Raw genomic sequence first — 14888 nt, 5'->3', positions numbered from 1 at the left:
AAACAGCTCTGTTTTCTTTCAAAAAATGGGATGTGTCCATGTGGCGTTTTGGGGTGTCTTCTGTCGCGGCCGCTAGGCCCACCCACAGAAGTGAGGTATCATTTTTATCGGGAGACTTGGGGGAACGCTGGGTGGAAGGAAATTTGTGGCTCCTCTCAGATTCCAGAACTTTCTGCCACAGAAATGTGAGGAACATGTGTTTTTTTAGCCAAATTTTGAGGTTTGCAAAGGATTCTGGGTAACAGAACCTGGTCCTAGCCACTCAAGTCCCCCCATCTTGGATTCCCCTAGGTATCTATTTTTCAGAACTGCACTGGTTTGGTAGGTTTCCCTAGGTGCCGGCTGAGCTAGAGGCCAAAATCTACAGGTAGGCACATTGCACAAAACACCTCTGTTTTCTTTCAAAAATTTGGATGTGTCTACGTTGCGCTTTGGGGCGTTTCCTGTCGCGGGCGCTAGGCCTACCCCACAAGTGAGGTATCATTTTTATCGGGAGACTTGGGGGAATGCTGGGTGGAAGGAAATTTGTGGCTCCTCTCAGATTCGAGAACTTTCTGCCACACAAATGTGAGGAACACGTGTTTTTTTCGCCAAATTTTGAGGTTTGCAAAGGATTCTGGGTAACAGAACCTGGTCCGAGCCACACAAGTCACCCCATCTTGGATTACCCTAGGTCTTTAGTTTTCAGAAATGCACAGGTTTGGTAGGTTTCCCTAGGTGCCGGCTGAGCTAGAGGCCAAAATCTACAGGTAGACACTTTGCAAAAAACACCTCTGTTTTCTTTCAAAAAATTGGATGTGTCCACGTTGCGCTTTGGGGCGCCTCCTGTCGCGGGCGATAGGCCTACCCACACAAGTGAGATATCATTTTTATAGGGAGACTTGGGGGAACGCTGGGTGGAAGGAAATTTGTGGCTCCTCTCAGATTCCAGAACTTTCTGCCGCAGAAATGAGAGGAACATATGTTTTTTTAGCCAAATTTTGAGGTTTGCAAAGGATTCTGGGTAACAGAACCTGGTCCGAGCCATACAAGTCACCCCATCTTGGATTCCCCTAGGTCTCTAGTTTTCAGAACTGCACAGGTTTGGTAGGTTTCCCTAGGTGCCGGCTGAGCTAGACGCCAAAATCTACAGGTAGGCACTTTGCAAAAAACAGCTCTGTTTTCTTTCAAAAAATGGGATGTGTCCAAGTTGCGTTTTGGGGTGTTTTCTGTCGCGGCCGCTAGGCCTACCCACAGAAGTGAGGTATCATTTTTATCAGGAGACTTGGGGGAACGCTGGGTGGAAGGAAATTTGTGGCTCCTCTCAGATTCCAGAACTTTCTGCCACAGAAATGTGAGGAACATGTGTTTTTTTAGCCAAATTTTGAGGTTTGCAAAGGATTCTGGGTAACAGAACCTGGTCCTAGCCACTCAAGTGCCCCCATCTTGGATTCCCCTAGGTATCTATTTTTCAGAACTGCACAGGTTTGGCAGGTTTCCCTAGGTGCCGGCTGAGCTAGAGGCCAAAATCTACAGGTAGGTACATTGGAAAAAACACCTCTGTTTTCTTTCAAAAATTTGGATGTGTCTACGTTGCGCTTTGGGGCGTTTCCTGTCGCGGGCGCTAGGCCTACCCACACAAGTGAGGTATCATTTTTATCGGGAGACTTGGGGGAATGCTGGGTGGAAGGAAATTTGTGGCTCCTCTCAGATTCGAGAACTTTCTGCCACACAAATGTGAGGAACACGTGTTTTTTTCACCAAATTTTGAGGTTTGCAAAGGATTCTGGGTAACAGAACCTGGTCCGAGCCACACAAGTCACCCCATCTTGGATTACCCTAGGTCTTTAGTTTTCAGAAATGCACAGGTTTGGTAGGTTTCCCTAGGTGCCGGCTGAGCTAGAGGCCAAAATCTACAGGTAGGCACTTTGCAAAAAACACCTCTGTTTTCTTTCAAAAAATTGGATGTGTCCACGTTGCGCTTTGGGGCGCCTCCTGTCGCGGGCGATAGGCCTACCCACACAAGTGAGATATCATTTTTATAGGGAGACTTGGGGGAACGCTGGGTGGAAGGAAATTTGTGGCTCCTCTCAGATTCCAGAACTTTCTGCCACAGAAATGAGAGGAACACATGTTTTTTTAGCCAAATTTTGAGGTTTGCAAAGGATTCTGGGTAACAGAACCTGGTCCGAGCCACACAAGTCACCCCATCTTGTATTCCCCTAGGTCTCTAGTTTTCAGAAATACCCAGGTTTGGTAGGTTTCCCTAGGTGGCAGCTGAGCTAGAAGCCAAAATCTACAGGTAGGCACTTTGAAAAAAACAGCTCAGTTTTCTTTCAAAAATTTGGATGTGTCCACGTTGCGCTTTGGGGCGTTTCCTGTCGCGGGTGCTAGGCCTACCCACACAAGTGAGGTATCATTTTTATCGGGAGACTTGGGGGAACGTTGGGTGGAAGGAAATTTGTGGCTCCTCTCAGATTCCAGAACTTTCTGCCACAGAAATGTGAGGAACATGTGTTTCTTTAGCCAAATTTTGAGGTTTGCAAAGGATTCTGGGTAACAGAACCTGGTCCGAGCCACACAAGTCACCCCATCTTGGATTCCCCTAGGTCTCTAGTTTTCAGAAATGCACAGGTTTGGTAGGTTTCCCTAGGTGCCGGCTGAGCTAGAGGCCAAAATCTACAGGTAGGCACTTTGCAAAAAACAGCTCTGTTTTCTTTAAAAAAATGGGATGTGTCCACGTTGCGTTTTGGGGTGTCTCCTGTCGCGGCCGCTAGGCCTACCCACAGAAGTGAGGTATCATTTTTATCAGGAGACTTGGGGGAACGCTGGGTGGAAGGAAATTTGTGGCTCCTCTCAGATTCCAGAACTTTCTGCCACAGAAATGTGAGGAACATGTGTTTTTTAAGCCAAATTTGAGGTTTGCAAAGGATTCTGGGTAACTGAACCTGGTCCGAGCCACACAAGTCACCCCATCTTGGATTCCCCTAGGTCTCTAGTTTTCAGAACTGCACAGGTTTGGTAGGTTTCCCTAGGTGCCGGCTGAGCTAGAGGCCAAAATCTACAGGTAGGCACTTTGCATAAAACACCTCTGTTTTCTTTCAAAAATTTGGATGTGTCCACGTTGCGCTTTGGGGCGTTTCCTGTCGCGGGTGCTAGGCCTACCCACACAAGTGAGGTATCATGTTTATCGGGAGACTTCGGGGAACGTTGGGTGGAAGGAAATTTGTGGCTCCTCTCAGATTCCAGAACTTTCTGCCACAGAAATCTGAGGAACATGTGTTTTTTTTGCCAAATTTTAAGGTTTGCAAAGGATTCTGGGTAACAGATCCTGGTCCGAGCCACACAACTCACCCCATCTTGGATTACCCTAGGTCTTTAGTTTTCAGAAATGCACAGGTTTGGTAGGTTTCCCTAGGTGCCGGCTGAGCTAGAGGCCAAAATCTACAGGTAGGCACTTTGCAAAAAACACATCTGTTTTCTTTAAAAAAATTGGATGTGTCCACGTTGCGCTTTGGGGCGCCTCCTGTCGCGGGCGATAGGCCTACCCACACAAGTGAGATATCATGTTTATAGGGAGACTTGGGGGAACGTTGGGTGGAAGGAAATTTGTGGCTCCTCTCAGATTCCAGAACTTTCTGCCACAGAAATGAGAGGAACATGTGTTTTTTTAGCCAAATTTTGAGGTTTGCAAAGGATTCTGGGTAACAGAACCTGGTCCGAGCCACACAAGTCACCTCATCTTGTATTCCCCTAGGTCTCTAGTTTTCAGAAATGCACAGGTTTGGTAGGTTTCCCTAGTTGGCAGCTGAGCTAGAAGCCAAAATCTACAGGTAGGCACTTTGCAAAAAACAGCTCTGTTTTCTTTCAAAAAATGGTATGTGTCCACGTTGCATTTTGGGGTGTCTCTTGTCGCGGCCGCTAGGCCTACCCACAGAAGTGAGGTATCATTTTTATCGGGAGACTTGGGGGAACGCTGGGTGGAAGGAAATTTGTGGCTCCTCTCAGATTCCAGAACTTTCTGCCACAGAAATGTGAGGAACATGTGTTTCTTTAGCCACATTTTGAGGTTTGCAAAGGATTCTGGGTAACAGAACCTGGTCCGAGCCACACAAGTCACCCCATCTTGGATTCCCCTAGGTCTCGAGTTTTCAGAAATGCACAGGTTTGGTAGGTTTCCCTAGGTGCCGGCTGAGCTAGAGGCCAAAATCTACAGGTAGGCACTTTGCAAAAAACAGCTCTGTTTTCTTTCCAAAATGGGATGTGTCCACGTTGCGATTTGGGGTGTCTCCTGTCGCGGCCGCTAGGCCTACCCACACAAGTGAGGTATCATTTTTATCGGGAGACTTGGGGGAACGCTGGGTGGAAGGAAATCTGTGGCTCCTCTCAGATTCCAGAACTTTCTGCCACAGAAATGTGAGGAACATGTGTTTCTTTAGCCAAATTTTGAGGTTTGCAAAGGATTCTGGGTAACAGAACCTGGTCCGAGCAACACAAGTCACCCCATCTTGGATTCCCCTAGGTCTCTAGTTTTCAGAAATACACAGGTTTGGTAGGTTTCCCTAGGTGCCGGCTGAGCTAGAGGCCAAAATCTACAGGTAGGCACTTTGCAAAAAACAGCTCTGTTTTCTTTCAAAAAATGGGATGTTTCCACGTTGCGCTTTGGGGCGTTTCCTGTCGCGGGCGCTACGCCTACCCACACAAGTGAGGTATCATTTTTATCGGGAGACTTGGGGGAACGCTGGGTGGAAGGAAATGTGTGGCTCCTCTCAGATTCCAGAACTTTCTGCCACAGAAATGTGAGGAACATGTGTTTTTTTTGCCAAATTTTGAGGTTTGCAAAGGATTCTGGGTAACAGAACCTGGTCCGAGCCACACAAGTCACCCCATCTTGGATTCCCCTAGGTCTCTAGTTTTCAGAAATGCACAGGTTTGGTAGGTTTCCCTAGGTGCCGACTGAGCTAGAGGCCAAAATCTACAGGTAGGCACTTTGCAAAAAACAGCTCTGTTTTCTTTCAAAAACTTGGATGTGTCCACGTTGCACTTTGGGGCGTTTCCTGTCGCGGGCGCTAGGCCTACCCATACAAGTGAGGTATCATTTTTATCGGGAGACTTGGGGGAACGCTGGGTGGAAGGAAATTTGTGGCTCCTCTCAGATTCCAGAACTTTCCGCCACAGAAATGTGAGGAACATGTGTTTTTTTAGCCAAATTTTGAGGTTTGCAAAGGATTCTGGGTAACAGAACCTGGTCCGAGCCACACAAGTCACGCCATCTTGGATTCCCCTAGGTCTCTAGCTTTCAGAACTGCACAGGTTTCGTAGGTTTCCCTAGGTGCCCGTTGAGCTAGAGGCCAAAATCTACATCTAGGCACTTTGCAAAAAACACCTCTGTTTTCTTTCAAAAATTTGGATGTGTCCACGTTGCGCTTTGGGGCGTTTACTGTCGCGGGCGCTAGGCCTACCCACACAAGTGAGGTATCATTTTTATCGGGAGACTTGGGGGAACGCTGGGAGGAAGGAAATTTGTGGCTCCTCTCAGATTCCAGAACTTTCTGCCACAGAAATGTGAGGAACATGTGTTTTTTTAGACAGATTTTGAGGTTTGCAAAGGATTCTGGGTAACAGAACCTGGTCTGAGCCACACAAGTCTTCCCATCTTGGATTCCCCTAGGTCTCTAGGTTTCAGAAATGCACAGGTTTGGTAGGTTTCCCTAGGTGGGAGCTGAGCTAGAGGCCAAAAGCTAAAGGTAGGCACTTTGCAAAAAACAGCTCTGTTTTCTTTCAAAAATTTGGATGTCCCCACGTTGCACTTTGGGGCATTTCCTGTCGCGGGCGCTAGGCCTACCCACACAAGTGAGGTATCATTTTTATCGGGAGACTTGGGGGAACGCTGGGTGGAAGGAAATTTTTGGTTACTCTCAGATTCCTGAACTTTCTGCCACAGAAATGTGAGGAACATGTGTTTTTTTAGCCAAATTTTGAGGTTTGCAAACGATTCTGGGTAACAGAACCTGGTCCGAGCCATACAAGTCACCCCATCTTGGATTCCCCTAGGTCTCTAGTTTTCAGAACTGCACAGGTTTGGTAGGTTTCCCTAGGTGCCGGCTGAGCTAGACGCCAAAATCTACAGGTAGGCACTTTGCAAAAAACAGCTCTGTTTTCTTTAAAAAAATGGGATGTGGCGTTTTGGGGTGTCTTCTGTCGCGGCCGCTAGGCCTACCCACAGAAGTGAGGTATCATTTTTATCGGGAGACTTGGGGGAACGCTGGGTGGAAGGAAATTTGTGGCTCCTCTCAGATTCCAGAACTTTCTGCCACAGAAATGTGAGGAACATGTGTTTTTTTAGCCAAATTTTGAGGTTTGCAAAGGATTCTGGGTAACAGAACCTGGTCCTAGCCACTCAAGTGCCCCATCTTGGATTCCCCTAGGTATCTATTTTTCAGAACTGCACAGGTTTGGCAGGTTTCCCTAGGTGCCGGCTGAGCTAGAGGCCAAAATCTACAGGTAGGCACATTGCAAAAAACACCTCTGTTTTCTTTCAAAAATTTGGATGTGTCTACGTTGCGCTTTGGGGCGTTTCCTGTCGCGGGCGCTAGGCCTACCCACACAAGTGAGGTATCATTTTTATCGGGAGACTTGGGGGAATGCTGGGTGGAAGGAAATTTGTGGCTCCTCTCAGATTCGAGAACTTTCTGCCACACAAATGTGAGGAACACGTGTTTTTTTTGCCAAATTTTGAGGTTTGCAAAGGATTCTGGGTAACAGAACCTGGTCCGAGCCACACAAGTCACCCCATCTTGGATTACCCTAGGTCTTTAGTTTTCAGAAATGCACAGGTTTGGTAGGTTTCCCTAGGTGCCGGCTGAGCTAGAGGCCAAAATCTACAGGTAGGCACTTTGCAAAAAACACCTCTGTTTTCTTTCAAAAAATTGGATGTGTCCACGTTGCGCTTTGGGGCGCCTCCTGTCGCGGGCGATAGGCCTACCCACACAAGTGAGATATCATTTTTATAGGGAGACTTGGGGGAACGCTGGGTGGAAGGAAATTTGTGGCTCCTCTCAGATTCCAGAACTTTCTGCCACAGAAATGAGAGGAACACATGTTTTTTTAGCCAAATTTTGAGGTTTGCAAAGGATTCTGGGTAACAGAACCTGGTCCGAGCCACACAAGTCACCCCATCTTGTATTCCCCTAGGTCTCTAGTTTTCAGAAATACCCAGGTTTGGTAGGTTTCCCTAGGTGGCAGCTGAGCTAGAAGCCAAAATCTACAGGTAGGCACTTTGCAAAAAACAGCTCAGTTTTCTTTCAAAAATTTGGATGTGTCCACGTTGCGCTTTGGGGCGTTTCCTGTCGCGGGTGCTAGGCCTACCCACACAAGTGAGGTATCATTTTTATCGGGAGACTTGGGGGAACGTTGGGTGGAAGGAAATTTGTGGCTCCTCTCAGATTCCAGAACTTTCTGCCACAGAAATGTGAGGAACATGTGTTTCTTTAGCCAAATTTTGAGGTTTGCAAAGGATTCTGGGTAACAGAACCTGGTCCGAGCCACACAAGTCACCCCATCTTGGATTCCCCTAGGTCTCTAGTTTTCAGAAATGCACAGGTTTGGTAGGTTTCCCTAGGTGCCGGCTGAGCTAGAGGCCAAAATCTACAGGTAGGCACTTTGCAAAAAACAGCTCTGTTTTCTTTCAAATAATGGGATGTGTCCACGTTGCGTTTTGGGGTGTCTCCTGTCGCGGCCGCTAGGCCTACCCACAGAAGTGAGGTATCATTTTCATCAGGAGACTTGGGGGAACGCTGGGTGGAAGGAAATTTGTGGCTCCTCTCAGATTCCAGAACTTTCTGCCACAGAAATGTGAGGAACATGTGTTTTTTAAGCCAAATTTGAGGTTTGCAAAGGATTCTGGGTAACTGAACCTGGTCCGAGCCACACAAGTCACCCCATCTTGGATTCCCCTAGGTCTCTAGTTTTCAGAACTGCACAGGTTTGGTAGGTTTCCCTAGGTGCCGGCTGAGCTAGAGGCCAAAATCTACAGGTAGGCACTTTGCTTAAAACACCTCTGTTTTCTTTCAAAAATTTGGATGTGTCCACGTTGCGCTTTGGGGCGTTTCCTGTCGCGGGTGCTAGGCCTACCCACACAAGTGAGGTATCATGTTTATCGGGAGACTTCGGGGAACGTTGGGTGGAAGGAAATTTGTGGCTCCTCTCAGATTCCAGAACTTTCTGCCACAGAAATCTGAGGAACATGTGTTTTTTTTGCCAAATTTTAAGGTTTGCAAAGGATTCTGGGTAACAGATCCTGGTCCGAGCCACACAACTCACCCCATCTTGGATTACCCTAGGTCTTTAGTTTTCAGAAATGCACAGGTTTGGTAGGTTTCCCTAGGTGCCGGCTGAGCTAGAGGCCAAAATCTACAGGTAGGCACTTTGCAAAAAACACATCTGTTTTCTTTCAAAAAATTGGATGTGTCCACGTTGCGCTTTGGGGCGCCTCCTGTCGCGGGCGATAGGCCTACCCACACAAGTGAGATATCATTTTTATAGGGAGACTTGGGGGAACGTTGGGTGGAAGGAAATTTGTGGCTCCTCTCAGATTCCAGAACTTTCTGCCACAGAAATGAGAGGAACATGTGTTTTTTTAGCCAAATTTTGAGGTTTGCAAAGGATTCTAGGTAACAGAACCTGGTCCGAGCCACACAAGTCACCTCATCTTGTATTCCCCTAGGTCTCTAGTTTTCAGAAATGCACAGGTTTGGTAGGTTTCCCTAGGTGCCGGCTGAGCTAGAGGCCAAAATCTACAGGTAGGCACTTTGCAAAAAACAGCTCTGTTTTCTTTTAAAAAATGGTATGTGTCCTCGTTGCGTTTTGGGGTGTCCACTGTCGCGGCCGCTAGGCCTACCCACAGAAGTGAGGTATCATTTTTATCGGGAGACTTGGGGGAACGCTGGGTGGAAGGAAATTTGTGGCTCCTCTCAGATTCCAGAACTTTCTGCCACAGAAATGTGAGGAACATGTGTTTTTTTAGCCACATTTTGAGGTTTGCAAAGGATTCTGGGTAACAGAACCTGGTCCGAGCCACACAAGTCACCCCATCTTGGATTCCCCTAGGTCTCTAGTTTTCAGAAATGCACAGGTTTGGTAGGTTTCCCTAGGTGCCGGCTGAGCTAGAGGCCAAAATCTACAGGTAGGCACTTTGCAAAAAACAGCTCTGTTTTCTTTTAAAAAATGGGATGTGTCCACGTTGCGTTTTGGGGTGTCCATTGTCGCGGCCGCTAGGCCTACCCACACAAGTGAGGTATCATTTTTATCGGGAGACTTGGGGGAACGCTGGGTGGAAGGAAATTTGTGGCTCCTCTCAGATTCCAGAACTTTCTGCCACAGAAATGTGAGGAACATGTGTTTTTTTAGCCACATTTTGAGGTTTGCAAACGATTCTGGGTAACAGAACCTGGTCCGAGCCACACAAGTCACCCCATCTTGGATTCCCCTAGGTCTCTCGTTTTCAGAACTGCACAGGTTTGGTAGGTTTCCCTAGGTGCCGGCTGAGCTACAGACCAAAATCTACAGGTAGGCACTTTGCAAAAAACACCTCTGTTTTCTTTCAAAAATTTGGATGTGTCCACGTTGCGCTTTGGGGCTTTTCCTGTTGCGGGTGCTAGGCCTACCCACACAAGTGAGGTATCATTTTTATCGGGAGACTTGGGGGAACGCTGGGTGGAAGGAAATTTTTGGTTACTCTCAGATTTCTGAACTTTCTGCCACAGAAATGTGAGGAACATGTGTTTTTTTAGCCAAATTTTGAGGTTTGCAAACGATTCTGGGTAACAGAACCTGGTCCGAGCCATACAAGTCACCCCATCTTGGATTCCCCTAGGTCTCTAGTTTTCAGAACTGCACAGGTTTGGTAGGTTTCCCTAGGTGCCGGCTGAGCTAGAGGCCTAAATCTACAGGTAGGCACTTTGCAAAAAACAGCTCTGTTTTCTTTCAAAAAATGGGATGTGTCCATGTGGCGTTTTGGGGCGTCTTCTGTCGCGGCCGCTAGGCCTACCCACAGAAGTGAGGTATCATTTTTATCGGGAGACTTGGGGGAACGCTGGGTGGAAGGAAATTTGTGGCTCCTCTCAGATTCCAGAACTTTCTGCAACAGAAATGTGAGGAACATGTGTTTTTTTAGCCAAATTTTGAGGTTTGCAAAGGATTCTGGGTAACAGAACCTGGTCCTAGCCACTCAAGTCCCCCCATCTTGGATTCCCCTAGGTATCTATTTTTCAGAACTGCACAGGTTTGGCAGGTTTCCCTAGCTGCCGGCTGAGCTAGAGGCCAAAATCTACAGGTAGGCACATTGCAAAAAACACCTCTGTTTTCTTTCAAAAATTTGGATGTGTCTACGTTGCGCTTTGGGTCGTTTCCTGTCGCGGGCGCTAGGCCTACCCACACAAGTGAGGTATCATTTTTATCGGGAGACTTGGGGGAATGCTGGGTGGAAGGAAATTTGTGGCTCCTCTCAGATTCGAGAACTTTCTGCCACACAAATGTGAGGAACATGTGTTTTTTTCGCCAAATTTTGAGGTTTGCAAAGGATTCTGGGTAACAGAACCTGATCCGAGCCACACAAGTCACCCCATCTTGGATTACCCTAGGTCTTTAGTTTTCAGAAATGCACAGGTTTGGTAGGTTTCCCTAGGTGCCGGCTGAGCTAGAGGCCAAAATCTACAGGTAGGCACTTTGCAAAAAACACCTCTGTTTTCTTTCAAAAAATTGGATGTGTCCACGTTGCGCTTTGGGGCGCCTCCTGTCGCGGGCGATAGGCCTACCCACACAAGTGAGATATCATTTTTATAGGGAGACTTGGGGGAACGCTGGGTGGAAGGAAATTTGTGGCTCCTCTCAGATTCCAGAACTTTCTGCCACAGAAATGAGAGGAACATATGTTTTTTTAGCCAAATTTTGAGGTTTGCAAAGGATTCTGGGTAACAGAACCTGGTCCGAGCCACACAAGTCACCACATCTTGTATTCCCCTAGGTCTCTAGTTTTCAGACATGCACAGGTTTGGTAGGTTTCCCTAGGTGGCAGCTGAGCTAGAAGCCAAAATCTACAGGTAGGCACTTTGCAAAAAACAGCTCTATTTTCTTTCAAAAATTTGGATGTGTCCACGTTGCGATTTGGGGCGTTTCCTGTCGCGGGTGCTAGGACTACCCACACAAGTGAGGTATCATTTTTATCGGGAGACTTGGGGGAACGTTGGGTGGAAGGAAATTTGTGGCTCCTCTCAGATTCCAGAACTTTCTGCCACAGAAATGTGAGGAACATGTGTTTCTTTAGCCAAATTTTGAGGTTTGCAAAGGATTCTGGGTAACAGAACCTGGTCCGAGCCACACAAGTCACCCCATCTTGGATTCCCCTAGGTCTCTAGTTTTCAGAAATGCACAGGTTTGGTAGGTTTCCCTAGGTGCCGGCTGAGCTAGAGGCCAAAATCTAAAGGTAGGCACTTTGCAAAAAACAGCTCTGTTTTCTTTCAAAAAATGGGATGTGTCCACGTTGCATTTTGGGGTGTCTTCTGTCGCGGCCGCTAGGCCTACCCACAGAAGTGAGGTATCATTTTTATCAGGAGACTTGGGGGAACGCTGGGTGGAAGGAAATTTGTGGCTCCTCTCAGATTCCAGAACTTTCTGCCACAGAAATGTGAGGAACATGTGTTTTTTAAGCCAAATTTGAGGTTTGCAAAGGATTCTGGGTAACTGAACCTGGTCCGAGCCACACAAGTCACCCCATCTTGGATTCCCCTAGGTCTCTAGTTTTCAGAACTGCACAGGTGTGGTAGGTTTCCCTAGGTGCCGGCAGAGCTAGAGGCCAAAATCTACAGGTAGGCACTTTGCAAAAAACACCTCTGTTTTCTTTCAAAAATTTGGATGTGTCCACGTTGCGCTTTGGGGCGTTTCCTGTCGCGGGTGCTAGGCCTACCCACACAAGTGAGGTATCATGTTTATCGGGAGACTTCGGGGAACATTGGGTGGAAGGAAATTTGTGGCTCCTCTCAGATTCCAGAACTTTCTGCCACAGAAATGTGAGGAACATGTGTTTTTTTTGCCAAATTTTAAGGTTTGCAAAGGATTCTGGGTAACAGAACCTGGTCCGAGCCACACAAGTCACCCCATCTTGGATTACCCTAGGTCTTTAGTTTTTAGAAATGCACAGGTTTGGTAGGTTTCCCTAGGTGCCGGCTGAGCTAGAGGCCAAAATCTACAGGTAGGCACTTTGCAAAAAACACATCTGTTTTCTTTCAAAAAATTGGATGTGTCCACGTTGCGCTTTGGGGCGCCTCCTGTCGCGGGCGATAGGCCTACCCACACAAGAGAGATATCATTTTTATAGGGAGACTTGGGGGAATGCTGGGTGGAAGGAAATTTGTGGCTCCTCTCAGATTCCAGAACTTTCTGCCACAGAAATGAGAGGAACATGTGTTTTTTTAGCCAAATTTTGAGGTTTGCAAAGGATTCTGGGTAACAGAACCTGGTCCAAGCCACACAAGTCACCCCATCTTGGATTACCCTAGGTCTTTAGTTTTCAGAAATGCACAGGTTTGGTAGGTTTCCCTAGGTGCCGGCTGAGCTAGAGGCCAAAATCTACAGGTAGGCACTTTGCAAAAAACACATCTGTTTTCTTTCAAAAAATTGGATGTGTCCACGTTGCGCTTTGGGGCGCCTCCTGTCGCGGGCGATAGGCCTACCCACACAAGTGAGATATCATTTTTATAGGGAGACTTGGGGGAACGCTGGGTGGAAGGAAATTTGTGGCTCCTCTCAGATTCCAGAACTTTCTGCCACAGAAATGAGAGGAACATATGTTTTTTTAGCCAAATTTTGAGGTTTGCAAAGGATTCTGGGTAACAGAACCTGGTCCGAGCCACACAAGTCACCCCATCTTGTATTCCCCTAGGTCTCTAGTTTTCAGAAATGCACAGGTTTGGTAGGTTTCCCTAGGTGGCAGCTGAGCTAGAAGCCAAAATCTACAGGTAGGCACTTTGCAAAAAACAGCTCTATTTTCTTTCAAAAATTTGGATGTGTCCACGTTGCGCTTTGGGGCGTTTCCTGTCGCGGGTGCTAGGACTACCCACACAAGTGAGGTATCATTTTTATCGGGAGACTTGGGGGAACGTTGGGTGGAAGGAAATTTGTGGCTCCTCTCAGATTCCAGGGCTTTCTGCCACAGAAATGTGAGGAACATGTGTTTCTTTAGCCAAATTTTGAGGTTTGCAAAGGATTCTGGGTAACAGAACCTGGTCCGAGCCACACAAGTCACCCCATCTTGGATTCCCCTAGGTCTCTAGTTTTCAGAAATGCACAGGTTTGGTAGGTTTCCCTAGGTGCCGGCTGAGCTAGAGGCCAAAATCTAAAGGTAGGCAGTTTGCAAAAAACAGCTCTGTTTTCTTTCAAAAAATGGGATGTGTCCACGTTGCGTTTTGGGGTGTGTTCTGTCGCGGCCGCTAGGCCTACCCACAGAAGTGAGGTATCATTTTTATCAGGAGACTTGGGGGAACGCTGGGTGGAAGGAAATTTGTGGCTCCTCTCAGATTCCAGAACTTTCTGCCACAGAAATGTGAGGAACATGTGTTTTTTAAGCCAAATTTGAGGTTTGCAAAGGATTCTGGGTAACTGAACCTGGTCCGAGCCACACAAGTCACCCCATCTTGGATTCCCCTAGGTCTCTAGTTTTCAGAACTGCACAGGTTTGGTAGGTTTCCCTAGGTGCCGGCTGAGATAGAGGCCAAAATCTACAGGTAGGCACTTTGCAAAAAACATCTTTGTTTTCTTTCAAAAATTTGGATGTGTCCACGTTGCGCTTTGGGGCGTTTCCTGTCGCGGGTGCTAGGCCTACCCACACAAGTGAGGTATCATGTTTATCGGGAGACTTCGGGGAACGTTGGGTGGAAGGAAATTTGTGGTTACTCTCAGATTCCAGAACTTCCTGCCACAGAAATGTGAGGAACATGTGTTTTTTTTGCCAAATTTTAATGTTTGCAAAGGATTCTGGGTAACAGAACCTGGTCCAAGCCACACAAGTCACCCCATCTTGGATTACCCTAGGTCTTTAGTTTTTAGAAATGCACATGTTTGGTAGGTTTCCCTAGGTGCCGGATGAGCTAGAGGCCAAAATCTACAGGTAGGCACTTTGCAAAAAACACATCTGTTTTCTTTCAAAAAATTGGATGTGTCCACGTTGCGCTTTGGGGCGCCTCATGTCGCGGGCGATAGGCCTACCCACAAAAGTGAGATATCATTTTTATAGGGAGACTTGGGGGAACGCTGGGTGGAAGGAAATTTGTGGCTCCTCTCAGATTCCAGAACTTTCTGCCACAGAAATGAGAGGAACATGTGTTTTTTTAGCCAAATTTTGAGGTTTGCAAAGGATTCTGGGTAACAGAACCTGGTCCGAGCCACACAAGTCACCCCATCTTGGATTACCCTAGGTCTTTAGTTTTCAGAAATGCACAGGTTTGGTAGGTTTCCCTAGGTGCCGGCTGAGCTAGAGGCCAAAATCTACAGGTAGGCACTTTGCAAAAAACACATCTGTTTTCTTTAAAAAAATTGGATGTGTCCACGTTGCGCTTTGGGGCGCCTCCTGTCGCGGGCGATAGGCCTACCCACACAAGAGAGATATCATTTTTATAGGGAGACTTGGGGGAACGCTGGGTGGAAGGAAATTTGTGGCTCCTCTCAGATTCCAGAACTTTCTGCCACAGAAATGAGAGGAACATGTGTTTTTTTAGCCAAATTTTGAGGTTTGCAAAGGATTCTGGGTAACAGAACCTGGTCCGAGCCACACAAGTCACCTCATCTTGTATTCCCCTAGGTCTCTAGTTTTCAGAAATGCACAGGTTTGGTAGGTTTCCCTAGTTGGCAGCTGAGCT

This window comes from Pleurodeles waltl, chromosome 5, assembly GCF_031143425.1.
Source record: "Pleurodeles waltl isolate 20211129_DDA chromosome 5, aPleWal1.hap1.20221129, whole genome shotgun sequence".
In the NCBI taxonomy this organism is placed as follows: domain Eukaryota; kingdom Metazoa; phylum Chordata; class Amphibia; order Caudata; family Salamandridae; genus Pleurodeles; species Pleurodeles waltl.
The sequence above is the reverse complement of the archived record's forward strand: the minus strand, read 5'-3'. Positions refer to the sequence as shown.